Source organism: Antedon mediterranea, chromosome 8, assembly GCF_964355755.1.
Source record: "Antedon mediterranea chromosome 8, ecAntMedi1.1, whole genome shotgun sequence".
Classification (NCBI taxonomy): Eukaryota; Metazoa; Echinodermata; class Crinoidea; order Comatulida; family Antedonidae; genus Antedon; species Antedon mediterranea.
Genome location: NC_092677.1, coordinates 9,124,148 through 9,136,168, shown reverse-complemented (window position 1 = coordinate 9,136,168; position 12,021 = coordinate 9,124,148). Strand labels below are relative to the sequence as shown.

General features: G+C 29.8%; 4 non-coding genes across 4 annotated transcripts; 2 read left to right on the top strand and 2 right to left on the bottom strand.

Annotated features, from left to right (window-relative positions):
* Positions 1 to 301: 301 nt before the first annotated feature.
* On the bottom strand, positions 302 to 373 carry Trnah-gug (transfer RNA histidin (anticodon GUG)). The gene has a single exon. It is a non-coding gene; the product is annotated as a tRNA-His (tRNA).
* A 615-nt stretch (positions 374 to 988) lies between these two features.
* Positions 989 to 1,060, top strand: Trnah-gug (transfer RNA histidin (anticodon GUG)). The gene has a single exon. It is a non-coding gene; the product is annotated as a tRNA-His (tRNA).
* Positions 1,061 to 5,111: 4,051 nt separating this feature from the next.
* Positions 5,112 to 5,183, bottom strand: Trnah-gug (transfer RNA histidin (anticodon GUG)). Its single transcript has one exon. It is a non-coding gene; the product is annotated as a tRNA-His (tRNA).
* Positions 5,184 to 8,463: 3,280 nt separating this feature from the next.
* Trnah-gug (transfer RNA histidin (anticodon GUG)) lies at positions 8,464 to 8,535 on the top strand. Its single transcript has one exon. It is a non-coding gene; the product is annotated as a tRNA-His (tRNA).
* The last annotated feature ends 3,486 nt before the right edge of the window (positions 8,536 to 12,021 follow it).

Genomic DNA, 12,021 nt, shown 5'->3' with positions numbered 1-12,021 from the left:
TTTGATTTAGCTTTTCGCTTCCTTTTTTTAATCTCCATTGAGATCCAGCCACTGATACCCACAGCATTGTCATTTGTTCAGTAATTTGCCTTTGATTTACATATATATATATATAAACAATATACGGTACCTTATAAAAGTAAACAAAATAAAGAAATGTTTATATAGGCTATACAGTATAACATATTTACATGCCTCGATATTTATGCATTGAAATAATACGATGCTGGATATTATTTACTTTTATCTTATTTTGTTTAGGAAAAAGATATCCCACTGCCGTGTCATTGTGTAAATTCAATGCCGTGACCAGGATTCGAACCTGGGTTTTTGCGGCCACAACGCAAAGTACTAACCGCTATACTATCACGGCGAGCTACGTAGGATATCTGGAAAATGATGGTTAGTTAAACTCGTGTATGAAAGACAATTGTATTCAGTTTAATTATTGGTGGAAAATGGTTAATATTTAATTAACATACTTGAATCCAGATCATGATGTTTGATCATCATCTGGTTATTTGACAAAGATTCAGGATTCACAACAAAAATTTATTTTAAAAAGTAAAATTAACTTTTAAAGACAAGTTCGAAGTTTTACCACAATGTGTAATTACTGCAAATCGAAAAGGCTTAATTATTGTATTTTAAAGATTTTTATTGCATAATTTTATAAATATTTCATTGTTTGCATTGACTGCACATCTTTTCTATAATTAATGTGGTTTACACAGTTCAAAATATGTCCGATTGTTGTTTTTTTAATTGCCATAATATACAATACAAATGTCATTTATACAGATAATCCACAGAATAGTCCAGTTCCCTGCTTTTTTGTTTTACTTTGGTTCCCTGCTATTTTTTAATTCATATTTACTGGCAATTACCATTAAAAATTAATCAAGACTATAAATAATTAACCAGGATTAATAGGTGAATTAATAAAAGTCAAAACAATTGGTTTAAGATAGTATATCCTACGTAGCTCGCCGTGATAGTATAGCGGTTAGTACTTTGCGTTGTGGCCGCAAAAACCCAGGTTCGAATCCTGGTCACGGCATTGAATTTACACAATGACACGGCAGTGGGATTGATTTTTTATAGATACAGTATTGACCACCTTTTGTATATTTTGTTTCTTGTACTAAATTATTTAACTTTTAATTATTTGAACAAAAACAAAAAAACAAACTATATTTAAAAAATTACCATAAATTATAATTTCATCAATTTAGTATTATTTACAAACAAAATTTAAAGTTTTTTTTAAATTTGGTGTGTAATAACATCAAATTGAGAATACCCTGATTAAATAGTTTACTGTTTGAATGGTACCATTTTGATTAGCCATCTATTAGATATTTTGTCCTGAAAAACAATTAATAGACATTCTAAATGATAGGCCTAATAGTTATTTATTTTGACCAAGAATTGAATCGAAAAAAATGATAAAACCGTAATTTAAAGAAGTCAAGCTAAAGCGCCTATTGTCTGGAAGTCGATTGTAGTTTCGTTAAATTTTACTTTTTATTCGTATTTTTGTAAACAAACGAAAACATTTTTGGCAAAAGTGAATAACTTGATTAAAACTACAAAATGTCCTATTTCATGGTACCTTGTATTATCTTGAATAAATACTAAAAATCAAAAACATCGTTTCTATATATAACGAAATTGAAATGTAACTATAACACACATGTTCATAAATTATCAATTATACAATTCATATGCCGCCTGCGTACTATATCAAAAGTGTGAATTGATAAATAAGTTCGTTGCGGTTTTAATTTATGTGACCATATTGAACACGTTTTTCTACATTATTCTCAAAGGCAAAATCTAATAGAATTCGAAGACAAACAAGTTTGTTTTGAATTCAAATACAAATTCAAAACAAATGGACCTTTTTTCAAAAATTATTTTTACTTAATCTTTAATAGGATGTTTCTGAAACAGTTTAATCAAAATAATTAAAATCTTACGACATTATAAAACATTATGGAAAGATATTGTTTGTTGAGACGAGACGAAACTCTTTACAGTTTAGAAGAACTAGGATAGAAGCATATGCCTCAATACAGAATGTTGGTTTGTTAGTAGCATCTAGGCTAGACCTATTTTTCTTGATCCTCATACAAATTAGTCTAGGTTTAATATTCATTTAGGCCTACTTGTTTTTGTTTTGACTGCCATCGTCTATACACTTTTCTCTTCATCCTCCCCGTCCCCCCAACCCCTTACTCTTTTTTTAAATATGCAAATTAGTTTTAGAGAGGAAAGTGATTGGACCATAGGGGAATTAAATCCTCTGTGATTGGACAATGGGACAACTCATGAATGTTTATGATTATTTTTACCCTTAAGTTTTACCCTTACATTAAGTGTTTTCCTTAGGTAAGTGAATCCCTTAACTCATTTGTGAATACCCCTTAAGTGTTTCCCTTTGTTAAGGGAATTCTTAAATTTTAAGGGTAGTGAGATTGGTGAATACGGCCACTAAAACAAGGCTTGCTGTGTGTTCAAAATAGCATTATCAGAAATAAACAAAATATATTGGAATATTATATTCTTGTATATTCTGAAAATTCAAACACCAATAAAGATTTAAAAATAATAGGAAATAATAAAGTTAATGAAAATCATTAGCCCTGACACAGTTTTTCTTCTATCTCTAATCTCGTACTTTCCTTCTGGCTGTTAGGGCCTACAGTTTTGATTTAGCTCTTCTCTTATTTGTATTTGCATCTCTATACAGCACTGTCTCTATTCTGGGATTTAGCAACTGATACACACAACCTTGTCAATTAAGTCCAGTTATAGTTTGCATTTAATTTGCAAGTTATCGACAAATTAGCTTGAAAACATAAATCAATTATAGACCTATGGTGATGGACTAACCTATTGATTACTGATTGCGAACGATAAAAAGTGGCATTTAAATGGTTTTCAAAAACAATACCATGAGTATTGTAAAACACAATGTGTGTGGTGACAAAAATAAAATGCTAATTTAATTCAACATTAAAAAATAAATTTACATATTTCATTTAAGAGATACAGCGGCATCTTTCAAGTTAAAACCCTCCGAGAGATTTTTTTTCTATTTATATTCTTCTCTAAGCATTATTAATGCAAAACGTTTTAAATTAATATAATTGTTATTATACGTTGTAAAAAAGTAAATACAAATAAAAATTCACTTACTTCCATTAACCGTTTGTGTATTTTATTTATGATTTTCTTTCAAAAGAAAAATACAGAACAAATTTTAAACCGGGCCGCTGAAAAAAAAAATTTATTAACTTAAATAATATAAATTAAATATATAGTTAATTAATTAACTAAATAAATTTTAGTTGATTAGTTTGAAAAATGATATGTCTATCAATTAATAATATGTTTATTGGTCTGTTTCGCCCTTTTGATAATGCAGTCGTTACGCTATTCGGTACCGTATCATACTTACTATCGTGATATTTATCCAAGCTGGGGTTATCGTTGAAAATATTTATGTCTACCAATATGAAATCCATACAGTATAGTCTGGCTTAAATGTGTTTTAAATAATTCTAACAACATTTTACATTATTCTATAATGCATATTGTAACGGAAAGAACAGAAATAATTCTAAGTTTCAACAACATTGAGTCTCGAACACTGTGGTTGAAAATGATATTCACTTCATGAAATTCCACCATTTTAGTCAAGCCTCGAATTATGAAATATTAGTTCCAACCAAAGACAACATATCCATCCGGTGGTCTGTCCTTAGTTCCGAATATATTCCAGTTTTTGTTTTCAACATTAGATTTTTTTAAATGGAAAATTAATCGTGTAGTATTTCCTATTTTCGTTTTTCTAGTAGGCCTACCGGTAATACCAACATCCTCGTTATTGTGTGTAAGTAAATTTACTGGGAAAAATGCTTACTTAAAATGTGAGGTGTTTTAATATATTTGATTTTAATAAATACATTTATATAGTTGTAAATTAAACATTATTGATCGGAGGTCAAACAAATTACAAAAGGACCTACCGGATTTTGCGAAGTCCTAAAACGATATAGCTACTCACCAATTCAAGTCAATAGTAATTTTATTTAAACTAGTGGCACTGATTCATGCATACCATTGCAAACATTACTATGGATTGTTATTTACTCATGGAATTTGATTATAAACGTAACAACAGATTATATATCTCCAATCTTGATTGTAGCAAAGTTGATACTTTATAATAATGTAATTCCGAAAGACGTTGAACAGAATATTCAAGTGGTTGCAAAACAAAAAGTGTTAACATTTGAGAAAAAACAGGTGGAAATTTGTTTTTGAAAACGAATAAAAACGCTGTGGTCAATGGTTAAAATGAAAAACTTTTAATAAAATAGAGGTTTTTTTTTAAAGTTGCAACTCATAGTAATTTGAGATAGCATCGACATAAAAGTACTCAGCCTATATCAATGTATTACAGTCATCTTTGTATGAATTAACATTCGCATCCATAAAAGAATATGTATGTCTGGCATCGACGATTAGGGTTTCTTTGTCCATAATCCTGTGAGTTTGAGCAAACTAAAAAAAAAAAAAATAAGTTATGATTCGATATTTCGTTTTTCCACAATGTACTCCAGAATTTTATTCAAGAATATTATACAAGAGATACTGAGATACATTAATTTACTTGTTTCAATAGTAGGTCTAATCTCATTTTTTATTTTGAAGTCGGACGACCATTTTAAAATGTTTAAAAAAATACTGTTTTCCATCATCAGTGTGTAAAGCTTTTCTGAATGTTATGTGTCTGTATTTGAATACCGGTGCAATTTGTATATACTGGCGATGGGACACGATTTCCTAAAATATGTCTGTCAAAATTTTTATCAAATCGTCTTCAAAATAAAACTAGAGATTACTATTGAAACGAGTACGGTAGTGTTATTTATTAAAATAAATAATTTTATTTTTGGAAAAAATCAAAATACTATACTACTAATAATTTAAATTTAATGAATTGACAATAAATCAAAATTGAAAAATCAATTTAATTAATGAAGGTTGAAAGGAAAAAAAATACAACATCCCACTGCCGTGTCATTGTATAAATTCAATGCCGTGACCAGGATTCGAACCTGGGTTTTTGCGGCCACAACGCAAAGTACTAACCGCTATACTATCACGGCGAGCTACGTAGGATATATGAAAAATAGAATGTTTTTCACTATGCTATTAAAAACCAATTATTGTTGTTTAATAATTAATTTGGAAAACAGTTAACCTTTATTAAAATTGTAATAATCAACCCACGTGGAAACTACCATTCTATATTCAACTGTACAAGACCATTTCATTAGCTTATTCTGGTTTCACATGATGCATACAAGCAACAAAACATTATATAACTTATTGTATAGGCTACGTTGTGCAGAATGAGCAGAACCTCAAAAGAAATTTAAAAAAAACCTTAAACATTATAGATGTAATCTTAAATATGAAAAATAACCGGCCTAACATGGATAATGAATTTATGTTTAAAGAAATACTTGTCACTGAGGAAGGGCTAGTGTTGCATGCCCAAAGTTCTGATATTTTCTTTCTGGCTGTTTGACTTTATCGTTTTGATATAACTTTTTTTTAATTTGTATCTTCATTGAGGTCCACTCAGTGATGCACAAAGCATTGTCATTTCCCCATTAATTTGTCCTTTGAAGAGAAATGATAGTGCCATATTTTTAATAATAAATAACAAGTCATCTATTTATTGTTTTATTATTTATATCAAAGCGATTCCAGTGCGTATATACTGAACAAAAACAAAACAGTGGTTTCGATTTGAACACACTTGTATTAATACTAGACTCATTTAAGAACCATCTGTCGCAGAAATAATAAGTTGCACAAACGGGTATTTATAAACAATTAACATTTCTCCTTCAGAATTAGCTAATATTAAACATTATATAACACCTATATAAATTCCTGTCATTTGATTGGACGAATGTGGGTCACATGGCGTGCAATAGTACGCACTATTCAACGATCGTTAAATAGTACTTTTTGAAACATTTTTGTGTACGAAAAAAAAACGTCTAGATGTTATATAAAACAAATAATGAATGTTTTGTATTCGTGTAATGGTACAAATAATGGCACTTGGTGAATGATGAAAGGTTATATCAACTCGGCTTTGCCTCGTTGATATAACCTTTCATCATTCACCTCGTGCCATTATTTGTATCATTGCACTCATAAACATTCATTATTTGTATATTATTTAACGCTTATGAATCATTGTTGTTTGGATCTGTTTTGACAAACATTATCTAACTTCGAAATCGAAGGCTAAAAATTGTTCCTAAACCGTGCACAATTAGACATTGAGACCATTTCAATTTATTCTACTGAAGAATACTGCAGTAATCAATTTTTTTTGCTTAAACCTCGTTATGTAATTATGTATTTAGCAACCATACACACTGTTTGATTGTAATTACTGTCTAATAAACTTGTAAATGAAACAACTAATATCATGCAGTAGAAGAAATGTAGTTACTTAAATAATTTTAACACCCCTTAAACTATCATAGTTTTTCTCATTAACCTTTTACAGTATATATTAATTAAAAGATAAAAACTTTACAGTATAGCTTAAAGCTCTGTCTACACTCTCAAACTAGTGTTGATGTGCCCAAATATGGAAGTGGTATGCCTAAATATGGTAACTAATAACTAACTGATAGTGTAGACAGAGCTTTACAGTATAACTTTACATATTTTCGATGGGAATGTATTTAAATAATACCCACCTTTGGTAATCGTGGAGCATTCTTTCTTCTATGATTACATTATGTTTTAATGCTAATTCTATTTCTATAATATAATCATAAATCAGCAATTTATACTATAATATTAACTTCACTGCGCACTATAATAAATTTAAAGTTAGCGGATTAATACAATGTGTGCAATGTGGTTCTGTAGACCTGTTGGCGTTTCTAAATGCACACTTTTCCCATGCGTGTTATGTCAGTAATTGCACATTAAATTTAAACAAATTAAATTACAATTGACATACGAAGGAAATGTATAAATAATTCAAATGATTTTAATAATGCGTTGTACAATTTGAAATGTTTTTTAGCCTATAAGTGTTAGTTCGAAAATCATGTTTATTTTTAAATTTAATGTGATTTGTTGTGATTTTTATTTTTGTCCTTGATTTAACGAATTAAAGAATGGATAATTCACTCCATCCACCAAATTAATACTGTCATTACTCAAGATATCATATATATAGATTGGATAAAATTAAATTTAAAATTATTCATTTTTGTTTGTTAAATTGAACGAAAAAAATAATAACTTGTGTCAATTACCGTCAATGATTTAACACAAAATGTTTCGATTTTAATAATATCTTAATATAAGACACTCATATAATGCCATCAAGGAAACAATTGTTTTTAAATTTATTAAAATTTAAATTAATTAGGTATCACAGATTTTTTTCTTAAAAACTTTCTGTTGTGCGTACGTGGAAGACTGAATATGTTTTTATATTTATTTTTGATTGGATAGGCCTGTGTGGTGAATTAAAATGGATCCTACGTTGAAATATAAAATAAGTTTAGGTACTATCATACAGTAGTAGAAGATTGATTGAAAGGAATGATTTTCTAATTAACTTCTTGTATTTCATATTTAGTGATAGGCCTATATTAACAATCTATTAAATAATAGTTTGTGTTTGGATCGTGTGTGTGTAATTTCTTTATGAATGCTAATTTGCATATTCTTGACCATTAATGTAAGGGTGTATGCCATGTAGGTCTACTCCAAAAGGACCGATATTTTGTTGCATATGAGAAATTGGTTTAAATTGCTGTCCATGATAATTGTTATGACAAACGTGAACCTTTATCGTTTCAGTTATCTATATAAAATAATTGAATAGTCTCTCCTGATACTATATATACAGCAATGACCCGGTGATGCAGCCAGCAGACACACTACTACTGAATGTTTATTGTCGCTAGACAAGATACAGTGAGTATGGAATCGGCTGAATTATATAGTTGCACATGACAAGGTGCTGGTATGTGTTATCCAATGTTTTATAAATCACATTTGTAATTTATTTACTTTCTTTTTCAAGAAGTATATTATTATATAATATATTTTAAAGCCAGTGCTTACTGTCAAACTATGAGATGAAATATTTTAATTTCTATACATTTATAAGTATCTGTATTTTATTATGCCTACTGTTATCATTATTCGTAGAAGTAGTAATAGTGAATCAAAAGTGAATTGAATTGGTAGTTAAATATTAATTATCTCGTCGAAATAATGACAAATGTTGATTAAAAATTAACTATTTTCGTAAATAATTAAACTAAATAAACTTGGCTTCCATACATGGGTTTAACTAACCATCATCTATCCAGATATCCTACGTAGCTCGCCGTGATAGTATAGCGGTTAGTACTTTGCGTTGTGGCCGCAAAAACCCAGGTTCGAATCCTGGTCACGGCATTGAATTTACACAATAACACGGCAGTGGGATTGATTTTTTTTAAAATCTGCAAACACCGTCGGACAAAACATTTTCAGGTGTGAACGATTTGCATATTCATTTAAATATCACAAATATCAGAACACACCCGAGCATTTTTTAGATAAGAAGAAACAATGAATGCAATGATAAGGTATGGTTTACGTTATCAGTAATAGTTAGAAAATAACAGTAGGCCTACAAGTTGAATCTTTTTTTGTAAATTGTAATTTTATCAAATGTATGATGTAATTGTAAATGTTTTTGTTTGTTTCACCATATTTCTGTCAAACAATTTTGCCATGTACACATATTTACATATGGAACAAAGATTTGATTTTAATTTAAAGTTTTAGTTATAAAAACCTTAAAATAGCTTTTCATCCAGATTCTTGAATTATCATCGGTTAGTTTGTGATTTTAGTCACGGAATTTGAATTTATACAATGACATGACCGTAGGATATTATCGTTTTTCTTCGAATGAAAATGTACTGACAAACAGACATGTTAAGACTAAAAACAGAGCAGAAGATTTTCAACTTTCCATATTAAAAAAAACAGAACATGTCAACATTTTCAAATGTTACGTTAGTGAAATTGTTTTACGTTACAATGGTTGATGAAGTCTTTTACGTTAGTGGTTAGAATTAAGTTTAGCGGTTGGTTTTATTAGTGATTCATTTTTGTTACATTAATGGTTGATAGTTACATTAGTGGGCGATACAGGGCCAAGGTGCTGTTATTTTTAGACAAATTCGTTTATTGTCAGGGGCAATGTGTAGGCGTTTGTATTTTAGATTCTCCATCCGCCCTGAAATAAACAGAACAACGTATCGATATGATTTCGTTGGAAGTCGAAATGAATTATCAATGTTTGGCATTTCAGAAAATAAAGTTTAAATGTTCTTTTTTTATGGTGTTTATGACGAACTAAAGATGCATCATTTAAATGTACGGGTTGATGATGACGCGATACTGAAATCGGAACTGTTGATTGGTCAATTAAGACGATCGTCTGATCAGGCTTAAGATATCGGCTTTCAAAAATGCGAGAACATGAATGTTATTAATGTTATTCATCGTCAAATGTGTCTGCTACAGTTTCGATAAAGAGTGCCACCATTATGTTGAATGTGACCCAGACAGTTCATCAGACACAAACGAATTCCTGATTCGGGGTTCACTTGGAAGTTCGTGACTGTCTGCATCAGGTATGCTAATTACCGATATGTCTTCTTTTTATATCTTGAACGATCAAGGTGTTTAGAAATTCGACAATATCAACCATTTTAACATAGGTTTGCTATATTATTCAGTTATCTACACCGTTAATTTAACAAAGAAACGAAACGAAAGAACGCTACAGATATCATATTTTACCAAATTGGCATGATAGTTATCATATTGGTTGAAACTACACTATTAAGAATAACCCTATATGATTGAATTACGTAGATCAACATCAGACATAAACCAACTGTAGCTAACCAAACATGAAAATCCTCTTCAAGGCTTATTTTAGGCCCGGTAATATATGATAGGCATTAACTGAAGGAAATTACACGGAAATAATACAACCCATGCCACCTGAAAGTTTGTTACATTAACTTGATCTTCATAATGATGCGTTGTTGACGTCGCAATCCGTTATAATAGACACAACTCGTTCTGCAATATTCGTGTTTTGAATAACATTATCAGCTGGCTGTATATCTTAACAAAATGGAATTTGGTGACAGATTTGTAAATAACTCCAGTTCCTGTTAACTGTACTGTCCACCAATGGATATAATTTATAACCACTCATTGATATGTAAGTGAAATGTTATTTATAAAGATTATAATAGTATAAATGTTTATTCATCATCACAAACTAACCACCACCAGTAATAATTGAAAATGGACATAATAGTTGTTAATGACAACAATTTTTAATTGTTGGTCTCACATCAATGTTATCTTAGGGTAGCCTTGAATACTATTATAGAACATTATAAAAGAACAGATACGGTTTACAATGAACTATGTCACCTGGGGAGATGAATCAAAAGAAAACGTTATGAAATGGTCATGCATCAGTTATACTTTATAAGACTATTTGTCATAATTATTGTAAGGATCCTAAAATATAACAGCCAGGCCTATAGTAAATGTATTACAATTACACGATACTTTAAATGAATAATTTCTATTCACATATAAAATAGTTAAATTATCATTCTGTATTATTTTGTCGTATACTCTGGCAAATTATACTTATAACCTTTAAATGCCCAAAATAATTATTCACTTGTAGGAAATAAATGATATTATATCATGATATCATTAGGCCTATTTTACAATAGCATGCGAACCCAATTTTAAATTTTTTTGCACCAGTACTTTTTCCACTTTTATTTATTTTTTCTGTCAAAATATGATGCTGTAATTTTTTTTTTTAAGATACTGTACAAAATGAACAATATAACCATATATATGATAATTCAATTTGAGCCTCTCTTTAAATTTCTTTTTGGCGATTTTCTCTATGGTGTTTGTAAAGGTTTTGGTACAGGCTATTAGTTTCCATCCATAGTGTTTAATTTGTGCTGACATAAGTGTAACTGTATAATTCACTATTTAAGCTATTTTCTATAAGTAATGCACGATTTGTATGGTACGCTTAACATTATAATATAAACACATTGAATCATAATCATTTTATCCATTCTTTTCGCTTGATTTTCAAGCAAATGTTTTAAAATTAATGAAGCCACCACACCACGCGTGCACGGGAGTGGTCGCTAAATACATACTGGTATTATTCCACTGCGATTAGCATGGATCTTTCAGCTTGGCCTAGTTTTGATACACCCTTTCATGGCATTGAGACGCGATGAAATATTCGAATAAAAATCTAATGATCACATTAAGTAAGAGGAAGATTACATTCATATTAATTGGTGGTTTGTGCTAAAACATGAATGCTATCAAGTTTCCCGAGGGCATATAAATGCGGTTTTCTAGACATACCTAAAGATAGAAACCACCAATGTGAAGCTTGTTGCCATTAATAGGGTTTCACATATAATGTATCATTAGACTGATAGTAATGTATCGCCATAAACCTGGTTTATTTGCCTAATGACTATGAAGTTAGTTCGTCATTGAGAACATTTAACCATTACAATACCCCTCTCTGTACCGTTTAAAAAAAAATTGGTAGCGTTTCTATAGGCCTATTCATGCATCGTATACGGTACCTTACACAAACACCAAAGTGTTCAAAACAATGTGTTTGTAAACAAAATATTATAATATATTTTTGTAAACTTTAGTAATACTATGGGCTCTTAAATGTTACCATCATTGAATGCGAATTTCAGTTCTGTATATCGGTTTCTGATATTAAGATGATTTTACCTAATTGCATTTTGTGTCCACACATCATGTTCTAATTCGCTAAAATATCGAATCACATTTGTG